Source organism: Mobula birostris, chromosome 6 (genome assembly GCF_030028105.1).
Source record: "Mobula birostris isolate sMobBir1 chromosome 6, sMobBir1.hap1, whole genome shotgun sequence".
NCBI classification, from domain to species: Eukaryota; Metazoa; Chordata; class Chondrichthyes; order Myliobatiformes; family Myliobatidae; genus Mobula; species Mobula birostris.
Window position 1 is genome coordinate 33423742 of NC_092375.1, and position 16997 is coordinate 33440738.

At 41.7% G+C, this 16997-nt stretch overlaps 1 protein-coding gene across 1 annotated transcript in view; it reads left to right on the forward strand.

Moving 5' to 3' along the window:
* The first annotated feature begins 1607 nt into the window (after positions 1-1607).
* Positions 1608-16997, forward strand: part of tfg (trafficking from ER to golgi regulator) — a 96877-nt gene continuing 81487 nt past the window's right edge. The window contains exon 1 of the mRNA XM_072260172.1: positions 1608-1748. The gene's annotated coding sequence lies outside the window, so the exon portion shown is untranslated. The remainder of the gene's footprint in view (positions 1749-16997) is intronic.

Sequence of the window (16997 nt, forward strand, 5' to 3'; positions counted from 1 at the left end):
TTAGTTTTCATTGCATTCATTGCAGAAAGCTCCCCTTCGCAGAAATATGTTGGAAATGGAAGCAAAATTTTCAGTGCTTTCGTGGCTATCTCAGGATATTCAGCCTTGACTTTGATCCAGAATGCCGGCAGAGATGTTATGTCAAACATACTTTTCAGCCGGCCATCATTTGCAAGCTCGAGGAGTTGATCTTTTTCCCGTGCTGACATAGATGATTCACCGGGGACATTCACAAATGGGTCACGGACCCATTCCTTTACATATCTTGGGTCACTGATGACCTCGCGTGCGTTAAAATTCAACAGTGCGTGACAGGGAATGAGGAAAGGTTCAGCTGACTCATATCGTTTCATATCGCCAAATCATATTGTTTCCTCGCACCCAGGTGGTTGGGGACCACTCTTAGCACAAAGAGAGACCAATCAGGATGCTCACTCTCTCTCTCTCCCTCTCCCTCTCAAAAAAATCAATTTCCGGGATATTGTATATAATTTCCAGGTGTCAGGGAGCCACTATCGATATGCGGGAGACTCCCAGAACTTCCAGGAGAGGTGGGATGTCTGTAACAGGATCTATGAAAGACTACCCAACTTGGGCATTCAGCTGGAGTGCAGAAGACAACAAATGTTGCAAATAAAAAAGAAATAAATAATAATAATCAGTAAATATTGAGAACATGAGATTAAGAGACCTTGAAAGTGAGTTCATTGGTTGCAGGAAAATTTCAATGATGGGGCAAGTGAAGTTATCTCCTTTAGTTCAAGAGCCTGATAGTTAAGGGGTAGTAACTGTCCCTGGTCCTGGTGGTGTGTGTGCTCCTGTACCTTCTTCCTAATGGCAACAGCAAGAAGAGAGCATGTCCTGGGTGGTGAGGGTCCCTGATGGTGGACACTGCTTTCCTGTGACAGTGTTTCATGTAGATGTGCTCAGTTGTTTGGAGGGCTTTACCCATGATGGACTGGGCCATATCCACTACTTTTTGTAAGATCTTCGATTCTAGGGCATTGGTGTTTCCATACCAGGCTGTGATGCAGCCAGTCAATATACTCTCCACTACACATCCATATAAGTTTGTCAAAGTTTTTCATGTCATGCTGAATCTTCACAAACTCCTGAGAAAGTAAAGGCACTGCGGTGCTTTCTTCATAATTGCATTCAGGTGCTGGGTTTAGGACAGGTCCCCTGAGATAATAACACAGTGAGGAACTTAAAGTTACTGATGCTTTCCACCCCGGATCCACTTATGAGGACTGGCGCATGGACCTCTGGTTTCCTTCTCCTGAAGTCAATAACCAGCTCCTTCATCTTGCTAACCTTGCGTAGGAGGTGGTTGTTGTGGCACCACTCAAGTCAGATTATCAATATCCCTCCAATATGCTGATTCATCGTCACCTGTGTTTCAAAGCTCCAGCAAAAGGTTGCAAAAATGCGCACAGTGTACACCAGCTCTAGTGGGTGGCGCAGCTCGATCAGGTTGTTCCACCACCCCCCGCAGGACAGTACGTTTGGATTGAAGAGTATGCCCATCCCGCAGCCCAGCATCATGACTCATCCTTGCAGCAGCCTACGGCTCCACCAGAGGTGAAAGGTGTGCGCGCAGGCGCACTGGCCTCCGTTTGCCACGTCCAGATGAGGTCTGGGAGGAGGGATTTCCCGTCGTGGTGAGAGAAGTCGGGGGAATAGCACAGCGCAGGACTGGACTGGGAGGGCAGGCAGGTGCCGAGCTCGCTTCCAACCTCCACCCGCAGGTCTGTACGGCACTTTCTTTCAAAAGCTCCCGCCGCAGAGCTTGTTGTTATATTAGGAGATGGTAATCGTGAGGAAGGTGGAAAGGAGCCGGGCCTGGTCTGTCTGGTCTGGCGCAGCCCGGCCCGGCATCATTCATCCGAAGTTCAACCAACTCATTATCTGCAACTCGCTCCCTTTCCCTTGTGGCCCGAGCATTGCAACGAATTTCATCCCCTCTTTCCGATTAATTGCAGTAGTTTCATTTCTTCCACGGATTTTTTTTTTGCGTGTGGATGGTGTAAATTCTTGGCAGGAAATCTGTCTACGCCTGTGCGCAGGCGTGTCGCCAATATGAATGGGAGTCCTGCTTTGGGGGAGGGTGAGACCACAATTGTTGTAAGGACAGGACTGGGATCCGGGGCACTTGACACTTCATGAATAGGAGGCTTTGTGCTGCGTAACCGAGAGAAAAAATACATTCTCAAGAAGACCAATATTTTAAAGATGAAAAACTCCTGTTGTCACTTAAAATGACAGTTCTGAAGAAACAGGTTTTGATTTAATCAAATGTTTTCAACTTCCAATAACTAAAGACTTGTAGCAATTTCCCAGATATAAAATCCGTGAAGGTACATGATTCTAAAAGGGCTTTGTAGAAGCAGGGCGATATTTTTCCTGACTGGAACTTGAGGTCATTGATTTAAAAATAAAGGCCAGCACATTTAGGACTGAAATGTTGAAAAAATCACTGTGTAAAAGGGCTGTGAGTGCTCAGTTATTAATTTCATTCAAAGATGAGACTGCTGCATTTGTGGGTATTAGATGAATGGGGGATATTGGTACAGGACATGAAAATGAGTGATAGATCAGCTGTATCATTGTTTTAATCTGGAATAGGTTTGAGGTGCTGAGTGGCTTGCTTCTGCACCTGTCCTTTACATTTTTATCACAGAAATATTCAGCAGATCAGATAGCATTTGTGGAGAGAGAAGGAATTAATGCTTCAGGTCCTTGAACTTTCCTCAAAACTGGTTGGAGCTGAAGATTTTTGCTGAGGATGGAGATGGCTGTAGAAGTGAATATTAGTAAATATCTTCTCAAAAATGATGAATGTAAATGAAAACACAAGGAAATCTGCAGATGCTGGAATTTCAAGCAATACACATAAAAGTTGCTGGTGAACAGAGCAGGCCAGGCAGCATCTCTAGGAAGAGGTACAGTCAACTTTTTGGGCCAAGACCCTTCGTCAGGACTTACTGAAGGAAAAGTTAGTAAGAGATTTGAAAGGGGGAGGGGGAGATCCGAAATGATAGGAGAAGACAGGAGGGGGAGGGATGGAGCCAAGAGCTGGACAGGTGATTGGCAAAAGAGATATGAGAGGCTCATGGGACAGGAGGCCTAGGGAGAAAGAAAAGGGGGAGGGGGGAAAGCCCAGAGGATGGGCAAGGGGTATAGTGAGAGGGACAGCGGGAGAAAAAGGAGAGAGAGAAAAAGAATGTGTGTATATAAATAAATAACAGATGGGGTACGAGGGGGAGGTGGGGCATTAGCGGAAGTTTGAGAAGTCAATGTTCAACTGTCCAGCTCCTGGCTCCATCCCTCCCCCTCCTGTCTTCTCCTATCATTTTGGATCTCCCCCTCCCCCTCCAACTTTCAAATCTCTTATTAGCTCTTCTTTCAGTTAGTCCTGACGAAGGGTCTGGGCCCGAAACGTCGACTGTACCTCTTCCTAGAGATGCTGCCTGGCCTGCTGCGTTCACCAGCAACTTTGATGTGTGTTGAATGTAAACGAAGGGACATCAGGCCTAGATTTATTATCACTGGCTTACAGGACGTGAAATTTGTTGTTCTGTGGCAGCAGCATAGTACATTGATAAGAATCTGATAGCAGAGGGGAAGAAGCTGTTTTTAAATGTTGAGTCTGGGTCATTAGGCTCCTGTGCTTCCTGTCTGATTATAGTAATGAGACAAGGGGATGTTCCAAACGGTGATGGTCTTCATTGATGGATGCCACTGCCGTAATGCACCAGCTCTTGAGGATGCCCTTGATGATAGGGAGGATTGTGCTCATGTAGGAGCTGACTAAGTCTGTAACTCACTGTAACACCTTGTGATCGATCCTGTGTGTGCCATCATGTGTGTAGAGCCGGGCTATAATGCAACCAGTCATAATGCTCTTCACTGTATATCTGTGAGAATTTGTAAGAGCCTTTGGTGACATACTGAATCTCATGCGTCTTTCAAAGTAGAACCACATGTTAATCCTGGTATGTTGATGGCCAGGAACTTGAAGCTGCTCTCATTGAAACTCTCACTGGAGAGAGGATCACAGCTAATTTAAGGTGGCCATTTCTGGAAGAGAACTGCTAATAAATTAAACCCATTTCCAAAAATAAATATTTCAGATATTGAATGGAAACAGAAATGCCAGAAATATATAAGAGGTCAGGTGGTGTCTGTTGTGAGAGAAACAATATTAGTGCTTCAGGAAGCTAATCTTGACATTAAAGATTAGCTTTATAAGACTACAAGATGTAGGAACATAAGTAAGCTATTTGGCCTGTCGAATCTGCTCCGCCATTCAATCATGGCTGATCCTTTTCTCCCCCTCCTCAGCCCCACTCCCTGCTCTTCTCCCCGTAACCTTTGATGCCTTGTCCAGTCAAGATCCTGTCAGGCTCTGCCTTAAATATACCCAATGACCTGGCCTCCACAGCTGCCTGTGGTAATAAATTCCACAAGTTCACCACCCTCTGGCTAAAGAAATTTCTTGCATCTCTGTTTTAAATGGACACCCCTCTAACCTGAGGCTGTGTCCTCTTGGCCTACATTCCCCCACCGTGGGGAAACATCCTTTCCACATCTACTCTGTCTAGGTCTTTCAACATTCAAAAGGTTTCAATGAGATCCCTCCACCATCCTTCTAAATTCCAGTGAGTATAAACCCAGAGCTATCAAACATTCCTCGTATGATAGCCCTTGCAATCCCAGAATCATCCTTGTGAACCTCTTCTGAACCCTCTGCAATACTTTTTTCTTAGATGAGGAACCCATAACTGTTCACAATACTCAAGGTGAGGTGTCACCAGTACCTTATAAAACGTCAGCATCATATCCCCTGCTCTTGTATCCTGCATCTCTTGAAATGAATGCTAAAACTGCATTTGCCTTCCTCACCACTGACTCTACCTGCAAGTTAACCTTTAGGTTGTTCAGCACAAGGACTCCCAAGTACCTTTGCATTTCAGATTTTTGGATTTTCTCCCCATTTAGAAAATAGTCTGCACATTTATTTCTACTACCAAAGTGCATGACCATGCATTTTTCAACATTGTATTTCATTTGCTACTCTCCTGCCCATACTCCTAATCTGTCTAAGTCCTTCTGCAAACTACCTGTTTCCTCAACACTACCTGCCCCTCCACCAATCTTTATACCATCTGCAAACTTGACAACAAAGCCATCTATTCCATCATCGAAATTATTGATATACAGCATAAAAAGTAGTCCCAGCACCAACCCTTGCGGAACACCACTACTCACTGGCAGTCAACCAGAAGAGGATTCAATGCCCTAACCATGCCAGTAACTTTCCTGTAATACCATGGGCTCTTAACTTGGTAAGCAGCCTCATGTGCGGCACCTTGTCAAAGGCCTTCTGAAAGTCTAAATATACAACATCTGTTGCATCTCCTTTATCTGTTTATGTGTAATCTCCTCAAAGAATCCCAACAGGTTTGTCAGGCAAGATTTTCCCTTAAGGAAACCATGCTGATTTTGTCCGATCTTGTCCTGTGTCACCGAGTACTCCATAACCTCTTCATTAATAATTGACTCCAACATCTTCCCAACCACTGTGGTCAGGCTAACTGGTCTACAATTCCCTTTCTGCTGCCTTCCTCCTTTCTTAAGGAGTGAAGTGATATCTGCAATTTTCCTGTCCTCTGGCACCATATCATCTTTTTTGATATTGTTTGCTAGCTTGCTTTCATATTTCATCTTTTCACTCCTAATGATTCTTGTTGTTGCTCTCTGTAGGTTTTAAAAGCTTCCCAATCCTCTCTTCCCACTAATTTTTGCTTTGTTGTATGCCCTCTCTTTTTCTTTTACATTAGCTTTGACTGCACTTGTCGCCACGATTGTACTATTTTGCCATTTGAGTATTTCTTTATTTTTGGGATACATCTGTCCTGCACCTCCTCATTTTTCCCAGAACCTCGCACCATTGCTGCTCTGCTGTCATCCCTGTCAGCATCTACTTCCAATTTAGCCAACACCTCTCTCATTCCACTGTAATTTCTCTTACTCCACTGAAATACTGCTACTTCAGACTTTACTTTCTCCCTATCAAATTTCCAGTTGAACTCAATCATATTGTGATCATTGCTTCCTAAGGGCTCTTTTACTTTAAGCTCCCAGATCACCTCCGGTTCATTACATTACACCCAATCCAGTATAGCTGATCCCCCAGCAGGCTCAATGAAAAACTGCTCTAAAAAGTCATTTTGTAGCCATTCAACAAACTCACTCTCTTGATCCATCTCCAACCTGATTTTCCCAATCGACCTGCATGTTGAAATTTCCCATGACTCATAACATTGCCCTTTTGACATGCCTTTTCTATATCCTGTTGTGATCTGTGGTCTGCATCTCAGCTACTGTTGGTTGGTCTGTATATAACTGCCATCAGAGTCCTTTTACCCTTGAAGTTTCTTAACTCAACCCGCAAGGATTTCAACATCTTCCAATCCTATGTCACATCTTTCTACTGATTTGATGCCATTCCTTACCAGTAGAGCCACACCACCCGCTCTGCCGACCTTCCTATCCCTCTGATATAACGTGTAACCTTGGACATTTAGCTCCCAACTAAAACTATCCTTAAGCCGTAACTCAGTGATGGCTGACTGTACCTGACAATCTGTAATAGTGCAACAAGATTACCCACCTTATTTCTTATACTCTATGCATTGAGATATACCATTTTGAGTACTGTATTTTTCTGATTCTGCATCCCCAATGCACTGTTCACCCCCATAGCTGCAATTATGTCCTATCATCTGCCTACCCTTCCTGACAGTCTGACTGCATGCTATCTTTGCTTTTTTTCGTCCTATCCTGAGTCCCTTCACTCTGATTCCCACCCCCCTGCCAAATTAGTTTAAACCCTCTCCAACAGCTCCAACAAACCTGCCTGTGAGAATATTGGTTCCCCTTGGGTTCAGGTGCAACCTGGCACTTTTGAATAGGTCATACCTCCCCCAGAAGAGATCCCAATGATCCAAGGACCTGAAGCCCTGCCCCCAGTACCAGCTTCTCAGCCACACATTAATTTGTCAAATCATTCTGTTTCTACCCTCACTGCTATGTGGCACAGGTAACAATCCAGAAATTGCTACCTGGGAGGTCCTGCTTCTCAACTTTCTACCTCACTCTCTTAAATTCTCTTAGCACCTTTTTGCTTTTCCTTCCTATGTCATTGGTACCAATATGTAACAAGAAACCTGGCTGCTCTCCCTCCCTCTCCAAAATTTGTGGATGCAATCCAAGATGTTCCGGACCCCGACATCTGGAAGGCAGCATACCACCTGGGTGTCCCTTTCACATCCACATAATCTCTTGTCACATGTACACCGAAGCATCAGAAGATGCAGTGAAATACGTTGATTTTGCGTCAAATCAAATCAGTGGGACTTGTGTGAGTGCTGCTCTGCTTCTAGCACCAACGTAGTATGCCCACTGCTCACTAATCCTAACTATATTTTTGAAATGTGGGAGGAAACCAGAGCATGCAGAGGAAACCTATGCATTCACGTGGAGAATGTACAAACTCCTTACAGACAGTGGTGGGAGCTAATAATGACTTACCAAGCTATTTTGGCAATGTGAGACTAACCAACATCTTTTGTAACTGTGGGATGAATAAAATTATTCAAATCTATTTTCTCTTTCTATTACCAGAAATGATTTCAGGACTTGGGATGAAAGTGAGTTGCCAGTTTATAAATGTATTGCATTAAAGAGAGGTTGTTCAGTACATTAATGTCTGAGTACACTACGCCTCTCAATGAATAATAGATGACTGCATTGCTTTGACTTTTGTCGGTTCATATAATAATAACTGCTGGGTAACTAGGCATGAATAATAATTAATCTGGCCACATCCCTTCCTTGCCCTGAACCCGCCATCCACACACCAACTGCTATGGTACTAATCGTCACCTCCCCCAGCCCTCAGCTTCCATTAACTCCCCGGTCATCATGGGCTCACCTTCACTACTGAGCAGGTGAGAAGAGCTGTGGGGAAACTCAGACACAGCAAAGCATTGGGACTGGATGGTGTGAACCCAAAGGTCCTGAAGGAGCATGCTGAACAGCTGTGTGGCGTGTTCTCCAGTGCACTTTCAATCTTCGGTCTCAGTCTGGAAAGGGTCCCATCTGTGTGGAAAACATTATTTGTGGTCAAGAAGGGCCAACTGAGAGACTTGAATAGCTACCATCCAATGGCCCTGAAGCATATAGTAAATGTGTTTGGAAAGTATGTTGACAAGGAATTAATAGAGAGTTCATCTTTGGGATCTAACCATTTATTGATCATCCCTAATTAGGCATAAGAAGGTGGTGGTGATTGCCTTCTTGAACTGTTGCAGTCTTACTACTGGTGAAGGTGTCCCATGGTGCAGTTGGCTTGTGAGTTCCAAGATTTAGAGCCAGTGATGATGAAGGATGGGTAGTATATTTCCAGGTCTTTGTATGATTTAGAAAGGAACCTGGAGGGTGGTGTTTCAGTGTAGCTGCTGTCCTTGTCTGTTTTGGTGTTTGAGATTGTAGGGTTGAAGCAGCCTGGATGAGTGATCGTGGTGCCTTTGGTAGATGATATACTGCAACTACTGTAGAGCAGTGGTGGAGGATCTGAATGTTTATGGTGGTTGATGGGTGTCAATCTAATGGGCTTCATATTCCTAAATGGCATTGAGCTTCTTGTTGTCATTGCACTTTTCTAGGCACATGGAAAGTATTCTACAATTCTTAACTTAGTCTTTGTAGATGGCAGAAAGGACTGGGGGTAGTAAATTGGATTAGTCAATGCCTTCATGGGAGAAGCCAGAGTCATACCAGGAGAATGAAGAGGTTGTAGATACCCCCATGTTGCAGGAGACATATACTTGGATGACTGTCAGGAGGGGGAGAGGTAATAAGCAGCCAGTGCAGTGTACCCCTGTGAACATTCTCAATTATAAATATATTGCTTTGGACACTGTTGGGGGTGGGGAAACAACTACCAAGGGAAACCACAGCGACTGTGTTTCTGGCACTGAGTCTGGCTTTGTGGCTCAGAAAGGAAGCAGGGAGAAGAGAACGGTAGTGATAGGGAATTATATAGTTAGAGGAGCAGACAGTAGATTCTGTGGACATGAAAAAGACACCCAGATGGTATTTTGCCTTCCAGGTGCCAGGGTCAGGGATGTTTCAAATTGGGTCCACTACATTCTGTTGGGGGAGGGTGAGCAGCCAGATGTCGTGGTACATACCAATGATATGGGTAGGAAAGGGGAGAATTTAGGGAGTTAGATAGAAAGTTAAAACACAGGACCTTCAGGGTAGACGTCCATTTAGAATAGAGATGAAGAGGAATTCTTTTAGCTAGAGGGTAGTGAATCTGTGGAATTCATTGCCACAGACGGCTATGCAGGCCAAGTCATTGAGTGTATTTAAAGTGAAGGTTGGGAGGTTCTTGTTTAGTTAGGATGTCAAAGGCCCTGGGGAGAAGGCAGGAGAATGGGGTTGAGAGGGATAATTAATCAGCCATGATGGAATATCACAGTAGACTTGTAGGGTCAAATTGTCTAATTCTGCTTCTATGTCTCCTGATCTTATACATAAATGGCCTTATTGTTTTATACTTGATTGGGGGGGTGTATGGAGGGCAGGTGCAGGTTGATGGGACTAAGCAGATTTATAGTTAGGTATGGACTGTGGGCGGAAGGCTCTGTTTCTATGTTGTAGTGTTCTGTGACTCTTATCGGATGTTGAGTCACTCACTGGAGAATACTTAGACATCATCTTGCTCTTATAGTCATTGTGGTTGATCCAGTTGAGTCTTTGGTTTATGGTAGCACTTGCATTTTTTGGTATGGTATTTAGGAATGGATCATGCCTGGCACTTTTGGGGTGTGAATGTTGCTTGCTATCAGCACATGGCTGAATATTGTCAGCAATTCTCTAAGCAGTTCTGAATGAACTTGACCATTGCAGACATTAATGACAATTTCTGACCTTATCTCAGAAGACAGGCTGTCAAGAAATCAGGCAAGGATACCGAGTCTAGGACACCACTCAAGAAACTCCTGTGGGGATGTCTTGGTGCAGGGATAATTAACGTCTGACAGCCAAAACCATCTTTCTTTGTGAATGTTTTAATTCCATCCATTTCCATTCAAAGATTGAAATGCTGCACTGATGCCCAAGCTTTATGACCACAGTATTACCTAATCTAAGGGATTTTCAAATGTACAGATACAGTTTTATAATAGTTTAGATTAGGTATAATTTAGTGAAGTTTAGTACAAATAGAGTTCCCATGAGTTTTTGACATGCCTTTTGAATTTATCATTTAGTAGGAAAAAGCATCGTACTTTGGACAATTAGACATGCAAAACAGACCAACCAGCAAATGATGACAGGTTGAATAGAGCTGAGGGATTGGCTTGCATATAGGAATAGCATGTTTAGAAAATCAATACAATTTGCATTCCCACATGCAAATGAAAACCATTTTAATGTGTTTAATGTGTGGAAATGTGAGGTTATCCACTTTAGTAGAACGAATGGAAATGCAAAACATTGTTATTGTTATGTTACAGAGTGCTGATGTAGAGGGGATTTGAATGACTTGTATGTGAGACACAATTATCATGCAGGTCTTAACATTTAGGCCTTGAAGTAGATCAGCGCAAGCTTTCACTAGATAAATATTCAAAATAAATTTTTGGAGAACTGGAAGAGTAGGAAAACAGAATTCATAGGAATACTTCCAAAGATCTGGCACGTATATTAGGCTGAATACCTTATCCTGTAATCTTTCATTATATAATTTCGGAGATTTAAATGTAAAGGTACCCTGGGCAGATTGTGTACAAGGCAGGAAGATGATTGAAAAAGACAAAAGGATAAGTCACAAGCTGATCAAAATATTTATTAATTTATACTATTTAAGCTAAGTCCTCACTTAACGTTAGCAAAGACTGTTGATACAGTTTGTATTAGTAATAATACACACCCAACCCTAAGAATTAAGAGTATTTCTAGCAACAATCCCACATCAACAAGGTAGCAAATTATGCTTCATGCTCTATGGATAAATATGTAAGTTCCAACTCCGTTTATTTATTTATGCATTTGAAAAGAGTTGCATACTGATCACTCATTTGCTTTGGCTTTAAACAAGCATTTTAATATTATATTTCACAGAAGAGCAAAATCATTCTTCACTCAGGCTGGTGAATCTCTGGAATTCTCTGCTCCAGAAAATGGTGGAAGCCACATGGATTTGTACATTTAAGGTGGAGATAGATGAATATTTGAGCGGTTGAGGAATTGTTGGTTATGGGGAACAACAGAAAAGAGGAGCTGAGGCCAGTATTGATCAGCCATGATCATATTTAATGATAGGGCAGGCTTGATGTGTCTGCTAGCTCACTCTTTTGCCGATTTTCTGTGTTCTTGCAGTTAGGAAGAGTAATCTTTCTGAATTTATGCAAAGCCTTCCAGAATGAAAACTCAAAGGTTGCCAAATAGCGTGGAACAACATTACTAAAATAATCGTCTGAGCTAAGTATAATAGTTGCTGAAATAGTAGCAGATGCCACCTTGAAGCAAGAAGACTAGTAATCCAGACTTGTGCCTCTGGAAGACAGGGTGTTGGAGTCACTGGCATTGCAAGTTACATTTCAAAAAATGTCGTAATAGAGCTTGACCTGCGATTGATCCGGACATTGGAAGTTTGAGAGGAGGGGATTACACACAGGTCCACTGCCCAAGTAGAAGAAGGCAGCAGCAGGTTGCAGCAGCGTAATTGAGCTCTGACCAGCAACCAGTGGTTGGGATTAATTAGCAAGAGCAAATTAAAGGAAGGCAGGGACAAGAGCATAGCCATTGTTGCAGTGGCCGTCGATGGAGTGGACAAAGTCAAGAGTGGTGAACTTGAGGCTTTAGCTCTTTGAGGCTTCAGTCAGAGAAAGCAAAGGAAAGGTTTTGAATTTCGGTGGGGCCAACCAAGGTGGATCTTACACAGTGAACGATTGGACACTGAGGAATGTGGTAGAACAAAGAGATCTGGAATACAGGTACATAATTCGTTGAAAGAGGCATCATAGATAGATAGGGTTGTAAATAAAGCTTTTTGGGACATTGGCCTTTGTTAATCAATGTACCAAGTACAGAAAATGGGATGTTATGTTGATGTTGTATAATACATTGGTGAGGCCTAATTAGGAGTATTGTGTACAGTTTTTGTCACCTACCTACAGGAAAAATGTGAACAAGGTTGAAAGGGTACAGAGAAAATTTACAAGGATGCTTCCGAATCTTGAGGACCTGAGTTATAAGAAAAGGTTGAATTGGTTAGGGCTGTATTCTTTAGAACGCAGAAGGTTGAGAGGAGATTTGATAGAGGTATACAAAATGATGAATGGTATAGATTCATTAAGTGCAAGCATGCTTTTTCTACAGAGTTTAGGTGGGACTACAGCCAGAGATCGTTGGTTAATGGTGAAATGTGAGCAGTTTAAGAGGAACATGAGGGGAAACTTCCTCACTCAGAGGGTTGTGAGAGTGTGGAATGAGCTGCCAGCTACTCTATGCAAGTTCAATTTCAATGTTTAATAGAATTTTGGATAGGTACATGTATAGTTGGGATATAGAGGGCTATGGTTCCAGTGCAGGTCAATGGGAGTGGGCAGTTTAAATGGTTTCAGCATGGACTAGATGAGCCAAAGGGCCTGTTTCTGTACTGTACTTCTCTATGATTCTCATAACTTTTGTAATCAAGGACACAAGAAACTTAGGAGCAGCATTTGACCAGCTTGCCCTGCCATTCACTATCATTATAGCTGATCTGCTACAGACATTATTCTCTGCTGGTTCCCCATTGTCCCCAATTACCCAATCTACCTTTAATCCTTGAGAAAGGTTCCTCAGAAGTAGGAATGTCTCAATATCTATCTTGATTTTCCTTGGGGTCATGTGTTTTTCAAGAAGTTAATTGGTCATTGTAAATATCAAAGAACACAGATCCAATTTTATTGTAGCTACTTGTGATAGAGCAACCCACTCATCTCATGAATTAACCTAGTGAATTGCTCTTGTACTATTTCCAGTGCTTAAAACAAGGGACCAAAACTCAGCACTATGTTCCAGGTGTGGGCTTACCAACACCTTGTACAATTGTGATTTTGATTATTCAGTAGTCAGTTGTTCTGAACTCTAGTTGCTTCAACATCTGAATCACCAGGGCCTTGTTTCCCATGCTACCTGATCTCTTTCCCATGCTTCCTTTAAACTCTCTAGGCTGTGTTTCTTTCAGTCTCAAGTGATTTTCGGGAAATTTTATTGTCTCGTATAACATTTAAAAAAACAATTAAAAAGTGTATTTGGATATTTATTGGGGATAAAATTCCTGACTGGTTGCATTATGGTCTGCTACAGCAATTCGTATGTGCAACAATGCAAGAAGCTGCAGATTGTCATGGATTCAGCTCAATATATTGTGAGCACATTCTTTCTCACCATTGGTCATGTCTATTTAAGGCACTGCCTCAGAAGGCAACATCTATCATCAAACATTGCCAACATCTTGCCTGTTGCATCTTCTCCCAGGTAGCAGTGGACAGGAGGTACAGAAGCCTGAAGTCCTACAGCACCAAGTTCAAGATGTCAACTTCCCTTCTACCAGTTGGTTCTTGAACCAACCTGCACACCCGTAAACACTACTTCAGTATGACCACGTTGCACTGCAGTGGATTTTTCTTTGCTCTTATTGTTTTTTTTTTATAGGAATTGTATATAATCTATGTTTTTCTTGAGAATCTTGTATAGCTGATGCTGTATGCCTGTGATGCTGTAAGTAAGTTTTTCATTGCACATGTGTACATTTACTTGTGCATATGGCAATGGACTTGACAGTTCACTTTCCATTTACTGGGCCTCAATTACCAGATTCTCCGAAACTTATCCAGCTCTAATTCGTGAACAATCTTTAAACTGACTGGATTCTCGCAATCCATTTACAGTTATCGTGTCCACTGGAAGACTAATTGTAATACTGTGCAATATCTGAAAAAGTGAAATAAAGGTTTGTTGCCGAATTGAGGAATAACTTCCATTAGTTTATTAGTACATGGAAAATAGGTCATAGTACTGCACAAAATCTGCTACACTGGCTTAAGATTTGAGGGTGTCATATTATTGGAATTTTACTATACTTTCCCATTTCTAAGTTCTAGCCCCCTTGCAGTAAAGCCCAATATGCCATTTTTCTTTCCTAATTATTTGCTATTCTTGGATTCTTTTTTTAGTGATTCACTGGAAAATATAGTTTCAAGCACTGTTGCAAGAAAAAGTTTGTGAACTCTTTGCAATTACCTGGTTTTCAGCACTAATTACTCATAAAATGTGGTCTTATCATCTAAGTCACAATAATAGACAAACACGATCTGGCAATCTGTACAAACCCCATTTCCAGAAAAGTTGGGATATTTTCCAAAATGCAATAAAAGCAAAAATCTGTGATATGTTAATTCACTTGAACCTTTATTTAACTGATAAAAGTACAAAGAAAAGATTTCCAATAGTTTTACTGACCAACTTAATTGTATTCTGTAAATATACACAAATTTAGAATTTGATGGCTGCAACACACTCAACAAAAGTTGGGACAGAGGCATGTTTACCATTGTGTTACATCACCTTTCCTTTTAATAACACTTTTTAATCGTTTTGGAACTGAGGATACTAATTGTAGGCATTCTCCTGTAAAATGTCTTGATACAATTTTGAATTCATTGTTCCCTCAATGATTGCAAGCTGTCCAGGCCCTGAGGCAGCAAAGCAGCCCCAAACCACGATGCTCCTTCCACCATGATTCACAGTTGGGATGAAATTTTGGTGCTGGTGTGCAATGCCTTTTTTCCTTCAAACATTGCGGTGTGCTTATCTGCCAAAAATTTCTGTCTCATCTGTCCACAGAACATTGTCCCAGTGGTGTTGTGGAACATCCAGGTGGTATTTTGCAAACTTGAGATGTGCAGCAATGTTTTGTTTTGGAGAGCAGTGGTTTTCATCTGTGGTGTCCTTCTATGAACACCATTCTTGTTCAGTATTTTTTCTTACAGTGGGCACATGAACAGAGATTTTAGCAAGTTCTAGAAATTTCTGTAGGTCCTTTGCTGTTACCCTTGGGTACTTTCTCACCTCCTTCAGCATTGCAAGCTGTGCTCTTGGTATGATCTTTTGCAGGAATCCCACACCTCAGGAGAATAGCGACAGTACCAGATTTCCTCCAGTTGTAGACAATTTCTTTTATGTCGACTGATGAACCCTCAGGTCTTTAGAAATGCTTTTGCAGCCTTTTCCAGCTCTGGACATCTCTGCAATTCATCTAAGATCCTCTGAAGTGTTTTCATCGACTCATGGTACACATAAACAAGAATCTTTATTGAGAAGAGCAGGCTCTGTTAGTAACCTGACTTTGTGTGTCTTTTTTATAGGGCAGTACACCTCTACAACCTACACCTCCAATCTCATCTCATTGATTGGAACACCTAACTCCAAATAGCTTTTGTAGAAGGCATTACCCCAGAGGTTTACATTCTATTTCGAGCTATACTGTGATTGTTTAAGTGGTGTACTCAGTATTGACAAGAAGAAGTACAGTTGTTTGTGTGTTACTAATTTAGGCAGATTGTGTTTGTCTATTATTGTGACTTAGATGAAGATTTGACCATATGTTATGAGTAATTAATGCAGAAAAATAGGTAATTGCAAAGGGTTCACAATGTTTATCTTACAACTGTACATGAAGAACCATGTGGAAAAGGAAGTTGTATTCTCCTATCCAGTCTCCTGAATCTTTCAGAAACTTTATTTTCTAATTGCAGAGTTTCATAACTGCAGCAGTTCAGTGGTTGATGTCATTGTGATTCATTGCTTTGTTTGTCTGCCTCAGGGATGTTATGGTGTATCAGACTGACACACTCTGCTAGTTGGCTGAATATCCAAATGCTGCATTTGCACCTTACTTTCAGCTTCGCTAATCAACCTTTATCTACCTTGCTCAATGCATGTTCAAAAAAACTAATGAATTTTTAGACACTTCTTTTCATTAAAGCATCTTGAATTTACTTGCCATTCTAATGACTTTCCAAATATCTTACAAAATATCAGCATTTTAGTGAAAGATGACATTTGTTAGGCTAACTAGCTTGTTTCATACATCTCATTTTGTTAATAGATGTCTTAATATTTGAGATCTTCTGAGATTTTTCTGGAGTCAAGGAAGCATTGTAAGTTTATATTCGAAGCATCTACTGACTATTCAATGCTTATATATCAGTTGAAATATAAAGTGCCTCATTGTTGAGAATTGTGAAATCAATTTTCTTAAATGTCTATCACCGTTGCATAGAACAGTAAAGTCAGAAACAGGGTGTTTGCCTACCCGAACCCCATATTCCCTCCAGTCTAAACTAATTCTATCTGCCTAAATTTGGTTTATATTGTTCAATTCCTTGGCTGTTTTGGTGTATGTTTAAATGCTTCAGCTTCTACCACCTCCCCTTGCAGTGCATTCCAGGCACCAGTCATTCTCTGTTTAAAAACTAACCTTTCCTCATGAATCCGCTTCAGACTGTCCCACTGCAAACTCAAAACTATGCTCTTTAATATTGGATATTTGCTCCCTAAGAGAATCAGCTCTGACACCTATCCTGTCTATGCTTCTCATAATTTTATATACTTCCATTTGGTTATCTTTCGATAAAAGCAATCCAGGTTTGTCCATTCTTTCCTGATAGCTATTACACTCCAATCCACGCACAGTGTGGTGAACTACTTCTGCACTGTCTCCAAAACCTCCCCATCCTTCCTATAGTGTGGCAACTGGAAATGCAAACAATACTCCAAACTTGCTTTTGCCAAAGTTTTATACAGCTGCAACTTGACTTGCTGACTTTTTTACTCAGTGCTCTGACCAATGAAGGCAAGCATACAAT